Raw genomic sequence first — 17,435 nt, 5'->3', positions numbered from 1 at the left:
TCCTCCATAAAACAGAGTTTTCTTTAATCGTAAAGTTGAAATGAAACTTTTTAGAAAATTACTTAAATATTAAAATTCGTGTTTCCATTACTTCTGTAAAATTACTCCTTTTAATAAACTTCCTTTGTAGCATTATCAGTAATACAATATGATAATCGATTTTTCTCATTTCTCTCTCTCTCTCTCTCTCTCTCTCTCTCTCTCTCTCTCTCTCTCTCTCTCTCTCTCTCTCTCTCTCTCTCTCTCTCTCTCTCTATCTATCTCTCGATCTGTCTGTCTGCTGTATCTGTATATATAAAGTGAAGATAACACTGACAATCTTCTCAGACCACAACATGGTAGAACTGATGATGTATGGCCCAAGACCAATTAATGATGTAATCCACACAGATGGCACCTAAACTCTGTCTAGTCTGAACGCCTACAAGTCTGACTGGAAGCCAACTGAAAAACCGATTATCCAACGAAATTGGCCTCAAAGTCCCTCTATGCAAGATATTGATATGAAACTTAAAGAATCCATGTCAATAATGCTTAGCGACGTTTCAACTGTTGTTATGTTTGAGTTCAAATTCCGCCAAGGTTGATTTTGCTTTCATCCTTTCAGGATTGATAAATTAAGTACCAGTTATGCACTGGGGTCGATGTAATTGTCTGGTCCCCTCCCAGCAAAATTTCTGGCCTTGTGCTTATAGTAGAAAGGATTATTTCTCCTTAGTCATATTAGCCGGGCACAGTGTCTGAGTGAGCTAACCATGGAATGTTCATTGTTTCATTTGAATTGGGGTTCATACAAACTGTCTCTGTTTCTCTTTCCAATCTTCTTGACAGAATGTCATTCCTTTGTTTCTCTTTCATACATTTTATTTTGGAGAGTGTAGCACCATTGTTTTTCAGAACTTTGGGTCATCTCTTGAACATTTGTAAAAGGAAAAGATTTTGAATTTTCCTTCACCACACATTTCTAGATTCTTGCTCAGTGGAATTGCACAATTCTTCTTGTCAGATCTGTTGTCTATGGATTTTTGCACGTTGGTAGCAGGAATCGTTTGTTTCACTCTTGAATTTTATGTGGGAACCATTTTCTAAATATTTGAAGTTGTTGTCATCGTTGCATGTCCCACTACTGCTATCTTCACATTCTTTTATGGAAAATTCTGATTCATTCTCTGATGTGAATTTTGCTCTTGTGTGGTGTTTTTTGAGATTTTTTGGTTGGCATCTACTGTTTCATAAGGGGTTTTTATTAATCAGATTTTTCATTTTGGGGCTTTTTAGAATATAGGTGGGTTTGATTTTATGGTGTGAAAGATTTTAGCCCCTCGGGATTATGCGTATTGATAAATGGAATCGTGTGTTCATTAATGTTTTTCCTTTGGTGTCCTTTGTTGTGTGATGTTCAGTTTCATGGCCTTTTTAATTCCATCATTTATTAATTCTTTGGGGTATTTCTGTTTTGTTAGGAAACCCTTGAGCTTGTTGAGTCAGATTTGGTGTATTTTGGGGTCAATCAGTGCAGATACATCTTGCCATGGGATATTCCTTTTGATGTGTGAGGAATGGCAAGAGTAGAAATTCAAATATTGGTGTGTGTCGGTTTTTTGTAAAATATGTCTGTTGTGACTGTGGAGTTGTGTATTTTTACGTGGATATTCATTGCAACTGGATTCTGTCATGAATTTGATGGATGGATGAATTGTGTTGAGTATATTATTAAATGTTTGTAGGTCCTCATCTGATTTTCTCCAAAAGATGAAGCAGTCATCCAGGAAGCATTTCTTGCAATCATAAGTAAAAGCTCTCTCCCAAGTATCCCATGACTAGGTTAGCATACGATGGTGCAAACCACATCCCCATAGCCATGTCCTTTTTTCTGTCAATATGTTTTATTATCAAATCTAAAGGTGTTTTCTTGTAGTACTAGGTGTGTGGCCTTAGTAATGAAGTCAGTTTTGAAGCATTCATTTATCTGTCCTCTATGTTTCTCTGCCCAGTGTTTGACTGCTTCCAGGTTCAAAGTGTGAGGTATATTGGTATAAAGATTGGTGACATCAAAACTTGTATGGTACCTTCTGGGACAGGAGGTGGAATGTGCTGGAGGAAATCTATACCATCCCATACAGAGCTGAGTTTTAATGGGCATAAAGTTTTTAGGAGTATATCCAAAAGATGACTCAGTTTGAGGTCAGTAGGTCTTAGTATTTTTATGTATTGGTTCCTTTGTTCATTTATAGCTCTCTGTATTTCAGAGCTTTTGTGGATTTTGGGCAATCCCTAAAAATTGCCCTCTTTGATTACAGAGTTGCTTATATAATCTTTCTCCTTGTCTGTGAAGGAATCTTGGAATCCATTGATTAGTCTTCTGATTTTATTCATTATCGTTTTTTCTGGATGTCTTGGTTCTTCCTTGTAGTTGGTTTGGTTTATTAACATTTCCAATATTTTGTCTTTATAATAATCCTTGTCCATGATTACTATCACCCTTCCCATATCAGCTTCTTTTAGGATGATTGAATTGTCATTCTTCAGTGTTAGTAAGTTTTCCTTTCCTTCTTCATGGAGGTTTTTTCTTGCATTTATGGGTACTAAGGGGAAATTTAAAAACTGTGTCTGTATATGCATCTAAATGCTTGTCATTCCCCTTGTAGCGGGTGAAGTGGGATTTATTTCTGATAACTGATTCACTGTTTACATCCTTATTGCTGAAGAATTCTATAAGTCAGAGGTAGCGGTTAAAATGTTCATAATCAATGAGATTAAGGTCGGGGATCAGAGATTCATCTTTTTCTTGTTGAGGTTTCTTTTTGACAAATTCATGATCTTTGGGGCCTATATGTTCTATGTGTGTCGGGTCTGGTGTGTGATTGTGGTATTTTCTCCCTAAAAAAGGAATTGTTTCACTGTTTTTCCATTTTCTATTTCCTGGATTCTTGTTCCCTCAAAGGTGAGTGGATGGTTTATGTTCTTTGTATGTCTACGTTCTGTTTTCTTCCCATCTTCTATGTTTATTGGGTCATTCAGGATGTTTGAGATTGTTGGCTGTAAATCATGGATTTCTTGAGTTTCCATGACGATTATTCATATTATGGTTTCTGTGTTGTCCGTATTTTATTTGTCTTTCTTTCTATGTATTCATCCATCTAGGTTATTTGGCATTATGGGTTGATGGTTGTCTTCTACACACACACACACACATACACACACAAGATTAAGCTATCAACAGTCATATTCCAGGGTGGTAATTTATCTGTAATGTTTGTCAGCCCTGTTAACAAAATGCCAAGGCTGCATGCTGGGATATGCAGAAAAGAATAAAGTCAATGTTACCCACACGTTTTTTGTTGATCTAAATTTGTGTTCTGGTAATATGACCAACATCAAGGAACAGTTAGAATAAGTCACAACATTCTCAACAGATATAGGAATGGAGTTTGGGCAAGATAAATGCTCAGACATGATAGTCAACCAAAGAATAATTGTCATCCAGGCAGAAAACATGTACATCAACGGCTTGTCTATTTCCTCTATCTCTAATGATGAAAGCTACAAGTCCCTCAGAGTCGATTGGGATGCTGTGGCTAAAGCCAAAATAACAAAAGACTACTTCTGTAGACTCCAGAAGATATGGAATTCAGAGCTGTCGGCATTTAATATCTCACTCTGCTTTTCCAATACCAGTGCCTAACATTTAGGATATTGGACAGGACACTCGATGAGATATGCAGCTAGGGCACTTTCGAAAAATCCACCCCATGCTATAATGTTGCATTAGAAAGGTGAAACTTCAAGAATAGAATAAACTACATTGAACCAAATACAGATAGACCAAGAAGACACAGACAGAAGAAAATCTTATGGTTTAACCCACCTTATAGCATGAATGTAGCCACTACTATACCTAAAAAATTCTTAAAATTAATAGACAATCACTTCCTACATTAACACAAATACCACAAGATCTTCAACAGCAACACTGTTAAAGTTAACTATAGTTGCCTCCCCAATAAAGGGTCAATAATACTCAACTACAACAAAAATAAATACACCAGAAATACCTCCAAAATCGATGTAACTGTAGATCTCCAAATTTCTGTTCTCTAAACAGCAACTGTTTGGAAAAAGAAATTATATACATGGCCAAAATCATGGACCCCATTGGAGTAACAAAGATGTATATCAGAATGAGGGGCAACTCGTTCAATGAAAGGTACACACAACACCTGGCCTCATTCAGGGACAAAAACAATAAAGACATGCAGCATCCCTATCAAATATGATATGGACATTGAAAGAAGGAGGAATAAGCAACCCCCAGATAAACTGGAACATCATTGCTAAAACCAGAAAATACAAAAGATGAGGAACCAAATGTGAACTCTGTATCACTGAAAAACTAACTATCATACCGTCAATAGATAGCATTTCCATTTTTTAACCTTCTCAACTGTTTGCATTTCTTCTCTAATTTAATTTTTTAGTTCATTATGATATATGGTTTGTGCTTAATGAATATGTTTGACGCATTTCTCAACATATTTGAGGTATTTCTCAACTATTAGTTGCACATAAAATCATGCACTGTGTCTATTACTCTGAAAGTAGCCATAGATGTCTGCTAGTAACATGGAACATAGTACAACCTGTTACATGGTCAGGTTGTTGGCAACTAAACCAGCTCCCCTACCAGGCTATTCTGGTGAGGAGGGTTGCTAGAAACCCGGTAGGACTAAAAACAAGAGCTGCATTATGAGATCTAGTTGGATTTTCTCAGGCGATATGTAAACATTGTCTCCATAAGTTCAAATTCTTGGCTTCAAGAGTATCTTCACTGTCTGTCGTGGCCTGAAGTTAATAGTAGCCACAGAATTTATCAATTTTTTACTCCAATTTTTCCAATTATATATTCACACACAACAGAAGCCCAAATGTAAACCTGGAAGTACGTATAATACTGAGGGTGACACGTAAAAGCACCCACTACACTCTCTGAGTGGTTGGTGTTAGGAAGGGCATCCAGCTGTAGAAACTCTGCCAAATTAGATTGGAGCCTGGTGTAGCCATCCGGTTGCACCAGTCCTCAGTCAAATCGTCCAACCCATGCTAGCATGGAAAGCGGACGTTAAACGATGATGATGATGATATATATATATATATATATATATATATACAAATAAATGTTACAAACCTCATTCAGGGATAGCAAAATCCTATGAAAGTACTGGTTACCTATACAAAGAAGGCTGAACACTACAGTTAATGCTCAACTAATAAATATATATAAACCATAGTTTATATATATTTATTTATTATAATAAGATAAGAAAATAGAGAGGTAAATCAGAAATTATTATTTATTAATCATAAAAATTGACAAACATCTTTTACAGCTGTTTCAATTCAAGACCTTCAGAAAATTATTTGAAAGTCGAATTTCTTGAGAGGCAGTTTAAGATATACAAAAGCAGTGTTCAATAGTTTATAGATGAGAGACAGATGTTCTGCATATAGAATACACTTCGTGGTGGTTAAGAGGTTTAACATATATCTCTTGCTTGGCTGAGCGCTACCTATATATAACACACATGGATAAGCAATTCTAAGCATGTCTACAAAAAAAGATATACTGATCCCAACAAGGGATATAAGCCCTGTACTATGTATATACAATCGTTATTTTGGACCACTAAGCACCCAGGAAACAGCTGCTGGACTCGTAAAACTTTTATTCAAATCCTTTAATTCCTGAAATCATTTCTATTCTGTGAAACTCTTTACTTATAAACATTTGTACATTTTCTGTATTAAATGTATTTAATATTTTTTGTATATCAACTTGCCTAACTTGATTATTCTTACATTTACTCCTATATATATATATGTGTGTGGGTGTGTGTGTGGGTGCCTTGGTGCCTTTGTTTGTCTCCTGCCACCACTTGACAACTGGTGTTGGTTGGTTTACGTCCCCATAACTTAGCAGTTCAAGAAAAGAGACAGAAAGAATAAGTACCAGACTTACAAAATGTCCTGAGATTAATTTGTTTGACTAAAACTTTTCAAGGTAGTGCCCCAGCATGGCCGCAATCTAATGACCAAAAAAGTAAAAGATAAAAGATCTGAGTTGTTTTTTCATCACCATCGTCATCATTTAACCTCCGTTTTCCATGCTGGCATGGGTTGGACGATTTGACTGGGGACTGGTGAACCAGATGGCTGCACCAGGCTCCATTCTGACCTGGCAATGTTTCTACAGCTGGATGCTCTTCCTAATGCCAACCACTCTGAGAGTGTAGTGGGTGCTTTTTATATTCCACTGGCACAGGAGTGAGGGGGCTGGCATCAACCACATTCGGATGGTGCCTTTTATGTGTAGATATTGTAGATATTTAAAGGCAATTGCATATTGAGGGAATGACTTGTTGGCTGGTAATAGTATTAATCTTTATATTGTATAACAGAATTGAAAGACATACATTTTACAAGTTGTTATACAATTTCCCAGCTTTCTTAGATTCTTTGTTTTAACTTTGTTATGTAAAATATTTTATTCTGACTTTGTGTTTGACAAATATTTAGATCAGCAGGTTTCTTGAGAAATGATAAAAGCGAAGTATTCTTCAGATTAATTAATCTAGACTACTATCTCTGACAAAATGTCTGTCATTGATAAAGTGAAACAACAACCGAGCAACAGTTGTGGATTCTCTCACATTTTTCACATCAGATTAAATATAGTTAAAGCGAATTAAAAATAGAAATATTAATCTGGTTTTGGTTTCATCTAAATCCATCACATCTTTTACAGTCATTCTTTAAGTAAACTTTGATTTAACTCTTTCAGTGCTGATGGCAGAGGGAAGTGGCTCCACATTTGCTCCTCTAAATTACACCATAAACGTTTGATTCTATTGAAGTCTGGTGATTTTGGGGTCCAATCCAGTTGGTCTTCTTCACTTTTGAGCTCTTTGTATTTATTTTGAACAGCATTAGCCATGCGAAGAGGTTATATTACCATCCTGGATGATTGTGCTACCATCAGGCAAGTTCCATCTATGGAACTTTCCCCAAATTGGTAAAAAGGGTGACTGGTGATTCATCAGGGAGAAATGGACATTGTTTCTGGGACCACTTTTGATAATCTAGACATGACTTTTTACATTTCTCAATATTGATGATGGGGTACAGGAGACATTTAGCAATGGCAACCCTTCCTCCTTTCTATCCAGTTTTATGGAGCTCATGATGAACAGCGTTGATTGAGACATGGTCAGCAAGATGGAGGGCCTTTAGCCCTGCCCTCACCTGTGCTGCTGTAGTTTGATGCCTTTTTTTAGACACACTACCTTTCACTATTCTCTGGGCTTTGCTTTCCATCCAGAACCATGCTTACCAGAACTATGGTTTCACTTTGGTTTTGGAATGCTGATATGATTTTAAAGACTCTACCTCTTGGAACATTAAACAATTCACCAGTTTTAGTGGCTGAAACTCCAGCCATCCATACTCCAACAATCTGTCCTCTTTGGAAAGCAGACAAGTCATGCATTTTATCTTATTTAAATATAAATATTGGCCAAAAAGAAACCAAAACCAGAGAGCTGTATAATAAAGGACGAGGCATATGTAATGCATATGAACCCATATAGATGGGTCCATAGACTGGAACAGTTTTGAGTTTGTCATAATGGCAATCAAAAAAAATAGTAAAGATTTTGTCTAACACCTGTATAAATAAATAAATCAATACATGTGTATGTATCATCATCATCGTTTAACGTCCGCTTTCCATGCTAGCATGGGTTGGACGATTTGACTGAGGACTGGTGAAACCGGATGGCAACACCAGGCTCCAGTCTGATTTGGCAGAGTTTCTACAGCTGGATGCCCTTCCTAACGCCAACCACTCAGAGAGTGTAGTGGGTGCTTTTACGTGTCACCCGCACGAAAACGGCCACGCTCGAAATGGTGTCTTTTATGTGCCACCCGCACAAGCCAGTCCAGGGGCACTGGCAACGATCTCGCTCGAAAATCCTACAGGAGCCAGTCAGGCGGTACTGGCAACGGCCACGCTCAAAATGGTGCATCTCATGTGCCACCCGCACAAGAACCAGTCCAGGGGCACTGGCAACGATCTTACTTGGCTTGCCGGGTCTTCTCACGCACAGCCCATTTCCAAAGGTCTCGGTCCGTAGTCATCGCCTCGGTGAGGCCCAATGTACGAAGGTCTTGCCTCACCACCTCAGCCCAGGTTTTCCTGGGCCTACCTCTTCCACGGGTTCCCTCAACTGTTAGGGTGTGGCACTTTTTCACGCAGCTATCCTCCTCCATTCTCACCACATGTCCATACCAGCGCAATCGTCTCTCTTGCACGCCACAACTGATGCTTCTAATGTTCAGCTTTTCTCTCAAGATACTTACACTCTGACGGGTATTCACATTGACATTACACATCCAACGGAGCATACTGGCTTCATTCCTTGCGAGCTTACGTATGTCCTCAGCAGTTACAGCCCATGTTTCACTGCCATGTAGCATGGTTGTTCGTACGCATGCGTCATACAGTCTGCCTTTTACTCTGAGTGAGAGTCCCTTTGTCGCCAGCAGGGGTAAGAGCTCTCTAAACTTTGCCCAGGCTATTCTTATTCTAGCAGCTACACTTTCAGCGCACCCACCCCCACTACTAACTTGGTCGCCCAGATAGCGGAAGCTATCGACTACCTCTAGTTTTTCACCCTGGAATGAGATAGAAGTTGTTTCCTGTTTGTTTGCAGTCTTTATTGCACCTGAACATCTGCCACAAACAAAAACTAACTTGCTAGTTAACCTGCCTTTGATGTTGCTGCACCTCTTATGTGTCCATAGCTTGCACCGGGTACATCTTATAGAGTTACTACCTACTCCTTTTCTACATACTGAGCAGGGCCATCTACCTGAAGGGGTTTGTGTTATGTATGACTGTATATATACATGTATGTGTGTGTGTGTGTACACATCTGATGGGCTTACATTCCACATGGTTTCTGTTTACCAAATTTTACACATAACACTCTTGCTTCACCCAATCCTGTGCTAGATGTCCAACTTGTTGTAACACTCTTCTCACTCTGTCAGACCCTGTGGCATTTGAGCCATGCATCCAGGTAATCCAAAACCAAGGTGAGTAGCTATGTATGTGTATGTCTGTGTTTATGCATATGTGTGTGAGTATGTCTCAATGTATATGTATGTATGTGTATGTTTTGTATATGTGAATGTGTGTGTATGTGTATGTTTTGTATATGTGAATGTGTGTGTATGTGTGTGTATATAAAAATCCAAGGCTGTGAAAGATTTCAGAACATTTATAAAGAGAAGGTCTTACAACTGTTTGTGGGATATTTTATAAATCCCTTCATCGGAGATGGTGTGAGAAAAAGGTTAAGCAATAGTTATTCTAGGGAAGATATGAAATACAGAGTGAAGTGGAGGAATGAAAACAGATGCATAATCACTGAACCTGGAGCTTAACTATAGTCTATCCATAGCACTTACTCAGCATTACCTGACACCTTTGGGTTTTATTGACACCTTTATGTCTCAGAACCTATATATATATTTAGGTGCAGGAGTGGTTGTGTGGTAAGTAGCTTGCTTACCAACCACATGGTTCTGGGTTCAGTCCCACTGCGTGGCACCTTGGGCAAGTGTCTCCTACTATAGCCTCAGGCCAACCAAAGCCTTGTGAGTGGATTTGGTAGATGGAAACTGAAAGAAGCCTGTCGTGATGAAGGGAAATAGCCCTGAAACTCGAGTCGCCTTTATATATTTATATTTATATATTTGATCCTTTATATTGAACACTCAATATTTCATCTACATTCAATACTTTATTTCATGGTGCCATCCATTTTTATTTTATTTTATTTTATATTATATATTGTATATTATATTATATATTGTATATTCCATATTCTATACCCCACATTGGTTCAGCAGGAATATAAATAAAACATAAAAAACAGACAGTGTTGGAACTCTTTTAAACAAAATAATATATTCCTCTATACACAATCATCCAAAAACCCACCTTTTTTGTATTTATTTTTACTCGCATATATATATATATATATATATATATATATATATATATACTAGCAGAAATACCCGGCGTTGCCCGGGTTAAAGAGAATAATGAAATCTAAAAACGCCGTCTAGACTACGCATCATCTTTATATATAGAGATGTATATACACACACGCACCCAAACACACGTATATATATGTATATCAATATAAATATATGAAAGTCAATGAAGTTTCGTGAAAGAAGGTGATCATGTACATACTTTCTTGCTGTTGTGATTATAACACCTCATTGTAAACTATGTTCCTTGTTTTCTCTTGTGGAGCATATACAAATAGGTTTTTTGTTGCTGCCCACTCTTGAGCAGCCAACATACAGTTGTCCATGTGAGAAGCAGGGCTCTTCCAAGAGAAGACCAGCTACAGACAGTGTTTGACCCTGAGATTTGTTTATGGACATGGCAAAAGTCACACGAAGGGGGAATTGTAGTCTTCTGAATGTAAAAGGAATGTCTGCTCCTGATGGAGTAAGAGGAATTCTTGGAATAAAGACGTCATCCCCTTTTGCACATCCAGAAAGAATGGTAGCCTCGATAACGTGTGACATCATTTTCTAAATAATGCTCATCTGTTATGTTCGGGTTAAAATTTCATCAACATCAAAAATATATGAATTTTCATGGGAGTTATGGCCGTTATGCAAAGAATATAATTTCCAAATTTCATAAAGATCCATTCAGTACTTTTGACGTAGTTTTGGATAAGAAAACAAATGACTAATGTGTGTGTTTGTGTGCATGTGTATGTGTGTGTGATGGGTGTATATATGTAAGAGACTGATAGAATAAGTACTAGGCTCACAAAGAATAAGTCCTGGGGTTGATTTGTTCAACTAAAGGCAGTGCCCCAGCATGGCCACAGTCAAATGACTGAAACAAGTTAAAAAAATAAAAGAATCAAAGAATTTGGTAACAGGAATTGATATTCATGCAAAGCAGAAAGAATTGTGGTGGGTGGGTTTTTAGGAAGAAGGGAGATGAAATCATTTGAGGTGAAGTTGTTCATTGTTACTGTTAGTCGTTTCCTGAGGGACCGGCTGACTCTCCTCCATAATGCTTACCAAAGAGGTTAAACAAAATGACAGAGAATTGTTCGTCACCAAACTCGTTTCTGGTGTGTTTGACGTCAACAACAAGGTTGGCTGCTTGTAAACGATGTCTCGTGTTTTTAGGAAATCTGAGAAACAGACTTACGAAACCGTTTACGTATTTACCCTTTCTAAATATCAAATTCCGATTTCAATAATCTACCCACCACCATCACTGACAGACCCACCCCCAGCCTAACACTCCTCAAACTCTCGTTTTACTTTCATGATACAGATACCCTGAATAACCACTTGAAATAAGTACATTATTTCTCTGCTAGAAATAATATTTAGTTAGCTGTGTTAACAGAACACTTTACCACATCAACCTGTGAAATATCAACATTAACGAACCTGAATCCAACATTGGTTGACGGACTTCTTAAAACATTGATTAATTTTTAATTAAGACAGAGCTGAGCTGTATACATCACTGACAGTTGTTCACCTTAGACTACGGTCATGTTGGGGCACCGCTTGGAATGGCTTAGTCAAAGAAACAACCCATGCACTAATTTTTGAAGGCTATTACTTATCCAGTCACTCTCTTTTGTTGAACCTCTAAGTTAAGGAGATGTAAACAAACCAACATTGGTTGTCAAACAATGGGGTGGGCATAGGCAGAAATACACACATGCATATATACATATATATATACACACACACACACACACACACACACACACACACACACACACACACACACACACACACATATATATATATATATATATATATATATATATATATATATATATATATATATAGGGGGAAAGAAAGAAAAATAAGCGAAAATGCACGTTGGAAATCAAAAAAAGTAAAGGCTTTTTATGAAAAGAAACGATAGATATATACAATTAGATGAACTGAGGTAGGAATAAAAGTAATAAAAGTCATTATTGTGAATTATTAAAGAGATTAAAAAGCATACTGGTTTCGTAATGTTACTAATCATTGCTTTGAATGCAGACCAATTATTCAATAATACACATACATATACATGCAAACATATATATATATATATATATATATATATATATATATATATATATATATATATATAGAGAGAGAGAGAGAGAGAGAGAGAGAGAGAGAAATATTATAATATTAGGGAATGTAAAATTTGAAACATACAAGAATATTCAATTTAGTAATACCAAATTGAATTTTATAATAAATAATATATGTATATAAATATAATTTAGAGAAGAACCACCGATATACAATTCAAACAATGAAGGAGACCAACCACCATCCAGAAAAACGTACTCTACAAAATACTAATTTAAAAATCTATAAAATCTAAAAGAAAAGTATAAAATCCATAAAATCTATAAAATACTAGACTAAAAATTTAATTCAACTTAGTAAATTGATAAAATAGAAGGTAAAATATTGACTACACACGTTTCATGGTCACATTATAGCAGAAAAAACCAGTACAATTCACAATAAATTGATCAAGATTATATTCTATTCAAAATACAATTACTCCTCAAGTCTCTGGAAAAAAAAAAGAATTCAAATAATGTTTCTTACTAAATAAATAATAAAAATATCAGTACTTGTAGGAAAGCTCTTGTTAGTACAATCAATGAAATGTAAACGCTTAATACTAATAATTGCAGTTAAAGGTATGATTCATCTAAAATATCTTTGGACTAATGGTAAACATCTTTATGAACAGAAATATATATATAAAAAGATAGTGTTATTAAATAAATAAATTCGAACGTTAAACAATATTAGTAAAATAAACGGCATCATTTATCTTATGAACGATCTCTACTGCGTAGAATTTATATGAAGTAAGTCACGTGACAATATGGCGTCTTTCTGTGAACTCAAATATTAAGCTTTAAACAGAACCCTTGATTCAATAACACTGTGTATAAACTCTGTATTTGGAATGACCAATTTCAAAGACTATTGGATTTTACTCATAGATTATTGGAATCTTAATAATGGATGTACAAATGCAATGACCAATCTTAAAGACTATTGGATTTTACTCACAAAGTATTGAAATCTTATATGTATACCATTCTACCTAAACAATGGATTTACAAATACAATATTCCTACATTCACTCTCTATTTCCTATCTTATCTAAATTAACTATTGCTTAATCATCCCTTCACACCGTCTCCGATGAAGGGATATACTAAATATCCTGGAAACAGCTGTAAGACCTTCTATTTATAAATGTTCTATATTATACACAGCCTTGGTCTTTTATCTCATTACGAAATCCTTATATTCACACGCTGATATATGACCTACGTTGGACCCCTTATTCGCATAACCACCGAACCTGGAGCTTAACTACGGTCTATCCACAGCACTCACTCAGCATAACCTGAAACCTCCGGGTCTAATTGATACCACTTTCGTTCATAATCTCTCTCTCTCTCTCTCTCTCTCTCTCTCTATATATATATATATATATATGCATACATACACACACAGATATATATATACATATACGCATATACATATGTATATATCCTCATCATGACCCTACCCCAAGAAACCAAACTACATCTCTTCTTCTAAACAGCATCTTTCTCTCCCTCACATTTCCTCTTCATAAACTTTGATTGTCTTCCAATCCCCTTCCCCCCCCACTGCCCTGCTCACTGCTCCCCCCACTCCTCATTTTTCTACCCAGGTTGTTGCAATCCCCACTCCCCACTTGTGCTTTCTTGGCAACACTTGACCGCCTATATCATGTCCTTTGTACCCCTCTCTTCTTTACCATCTCATCTTTGCTCTGATTCTTGTTACTTGTGAGTATACCCTGCCACTTCACCATCTCTATCACACTTTTGCTGTTTCCTACTCTCTCTCTCTCTCTCTTTCCCTTGCTCTTCCCTCTGGCTGGGTTGCCATGTATCTCTTCTAGATACATCCCTATTTCTGCCCTCATTCTTAGTTACTCTCTCTCCTTCTCTTGTTTTTCCTCTGACCAGGTAACCAAGTTTCTCCTTTACATCAGCACACCTGTTTCTGTCCTCTTTCTTGTACTTCTCTCTCCTTCTCTCTCTCTCTCCCTCACTCCCTCCCTCCCTCTATAGCAAGGCATCTATTTTTGGCCCCTTATTCCTTTGTCACACCTTTCATCATCTGTTACTGGATCCCCTCCTCCAATGACCCCTCTGTTATAGCAAGACACCTGTTTCTGCCTCTCTATCTCTTTGTCCCCCTCTAACCTTTCATCCTCTGACACAAGTTCCCCCTCCTCAAATGCCCTGCCCTTCCCATAATTCCTTATCTTGCAAGTTACTTGGTGACCCTGAACTGGGAGATATAATAATGCAGCGAAGCATTTGACTTTGTTGTTAAATTCTGCATCTGTTTGATAGTGAGACTTAAAGCCTTATATCCACAATGTGGCGATAGATATTCTTATTTAAATGAAATAAACAACCTGTTCTATTTGTTGTTGGAAATACATCACAGAAAGCATTGATAATTGCTTTCTGGAAATCAACCATTAATTTATGTATGTATGTATCTTCTATCAAACTATCAATATATATATATATATATATATATATATATATATATATATAAACAAATACACACAGATATACACATATGTAAGATGTACTTATGTGTGGGTGCATGCATGTGTGTACGCATGTTATCATTTGATTAGGAGAATGCCCCTCCCTGTCAGCTTGATGCTTTGATAACCTCATTACTCTCCATAGTTTGTTCTGTTGCATTCAAACAGTTGTGTCAACAACCATTTGACTCAAATATGTATGACACACATCACAGTCGGGGACACAAGAATGGAAGAGGAGAGGGAAGGAATTTGGGTTAGATTCTGGGTGGAGTCAGTCAGAATCTAATCTGCTCTGAAGACAAATAAATGTTTGAAGAAACTTCTAAAGAAGTTTGCTGCTTACAATGATTTGGTTTCAGGTTCAATTCCACAGTGTGGTCATGTGAGGAGAAAGTATTGTCTTCTGTAACTTTGAGTTGATCAATGCCTTCTGTGAGGAAACAACAACCTACGGGAGGGACCACTGAATGCCACAGTCTAGGGATATATATATATATTCTGCTCCTTTTCAATCCTGGTGTGCTTCAGATTATACCCTACCTTATAACTTGGGTGTATGGTCCCTACCCTCTGCCCGTCACATCTTCATCATCTTTCTGACCCTACTTTTTCTGAGGTAACTAAATCTCTCTTCTAATGCAAGACAACTTTCTGTCCCTCAGTACTTCTGCCCATCCAGCAGACAGGTCTTGTCATCCAAGTCATTTGGTGACCCCCACTGATGCAAGTACCATGTAAAAAGCACTCAGTACACTCTGTAAAGGGGTTGGCATATTAGGAAGGGCGTCCAACCAGAGAAACCATACAAAACCACACAGCAGAACTTGATGCAGCGTTCTGACTTGTCAGTTCCTGTCAAACCATCCTATTTGCGCCAGAATGCAAAACAGGCGTTAAATAAGGATGATGATGATGATGATGATGATGATGCAGATGATGATAATGACGATGATGATGATGATGAAGATGATGATGATATATTTGTTATTAAAACCGAGGCTGAGAGTTTGTCTTGTCTCAGTGATTACTATTTTTGTTTATGTCTCTACATAAATAAAAATTGTTATTACCCTAGCTGTATAACTCAGCCAGTAACAGAGAACATATCTACCTGTATTTCTAACAGAGAACATATCTACCTGTATTTCTTACTTACCAGCAAACAAAGAAATTTTCAAACTATTCGAGGACTTTTATAGTTTAGCACTGGAGAAAATAGGATATAGAGAAGAATTTAAATTCGACAGCAAAACCAATAGAATAAAAAAAAAAATGTAGTCAGAAGGACAATCTTAAGAATAATCACAGATAACAGGAAAAGAACAAATAATAAGCAACCAAGGAGTAAGGAGAGAGATAAGGGTAGGAAAATAACCACAGAATATCTACTAATACGAAGGGTTAGGGTCAGGGTTAGGGTTAGTAGGGATTTTAAAGAATTAGGGACACATAAAGTATCAAGAAATTTAGAAAGTAACTGAAACATTAGTTGGCTGCATTTGGATAAAGGAATTAACTACTATGAGAACCAGTCCACTGGAACTCCACAAATAATTAATGATTGTAATAATAAAGAGAACTAAATATAAAAACCAGGAAAATTGGTTAAATACTTTGACTAGGTACTTAACTAAAACTGCAGGCGACCATGCCAAAAATTTCTCTAGTAAAAACATCTCTAGTGGAATATAATTCCCTTCGGAAAGCAAATTCTTTCCAACTTTCCCAAATTGTTCTACTCAGCAATGGAAAAATATTTTGCAAAAAATGGCCAATACAGTGTTTTATAGACATAAAATTAGACTTGCATTTTCTGATAGCTGAAAGCTCAGACAGATTATAGCAGGATTCAACATGAGTAAGTTAAGTAATTTCCATGACAATACTGATGGATATAAATAGAATAGTGGCTTAGCAATAAATGATAACGATGTTAATATAATTAACCAAAATAGGGGTGCAAGAAGTAGCTACAGTAGAAGCACTAATCGAATGGAAGCAACTGTAACTAACTCAAACGTGAGATTAGGAAAAGAAGACAAGAACGCTAGAAAGTGCAGTACCCAAAATGTCATCAATGGGAATAGAAGAAATAATCTGGAACATAGGCGAAATAAGTTAGAGATTACCCTTAATGAAATCAACATAGAAAATAATAATAGGATTAGAAGAGATAATATCTGCGATTGCACAAAGAATAGACAATGTCCTTTAAACTCCAAATGTAAGATTATAAATGTGGTTTCATTGGTGCAAAGTTACATCAGAAGACAAAGAGTATTTCTATATAGGTGCCAGCTCACAGTTTATTAAACAAAGCCTTAGTAAATTAAGATAGTGAGTAAATATATTCAATTTTCTGGGATATTATTAGTAAGGCTAAACCTTATAGAATATGGGATAAAAATGTGACTTACATGTAGAGGAATTGTACCAAATTTTCACTTCTGAATTTAATCTAATAAACACAAGACAAGAACGTGGTCTAAGATGTTTCCATGCAAGAAAATTTACATTTAAACAATTCAGATAAACAAATTACACTTTATATAATAATTAAATAATATTAGAATAACAATTGTGAAAACAGGAACCAAAAAATAAATTAAACTTGATTTGATACCTGTAAATTAAGAATATTCTCCTTGAAATGAGA

This window comes from Octopus bimaculoides, chromosome 1 (genome assembly GCF_046866305.1).
Source record: "Octopus bimaculoides isolate indiv1 chromosome 1, ASM4686630v1, whole genome shotgun sequence".
In the NCBI taxonomy this organism is placed as follows: domain Eukaryota; kingdom Metazoa; phylum Mollusca; class Cephalopoda; order Octopoda; family Octopodidae; genus Octopus; species Octopus bimaculoides.
Note: the sequence above shows the minus strand (reverse complement) of the source record.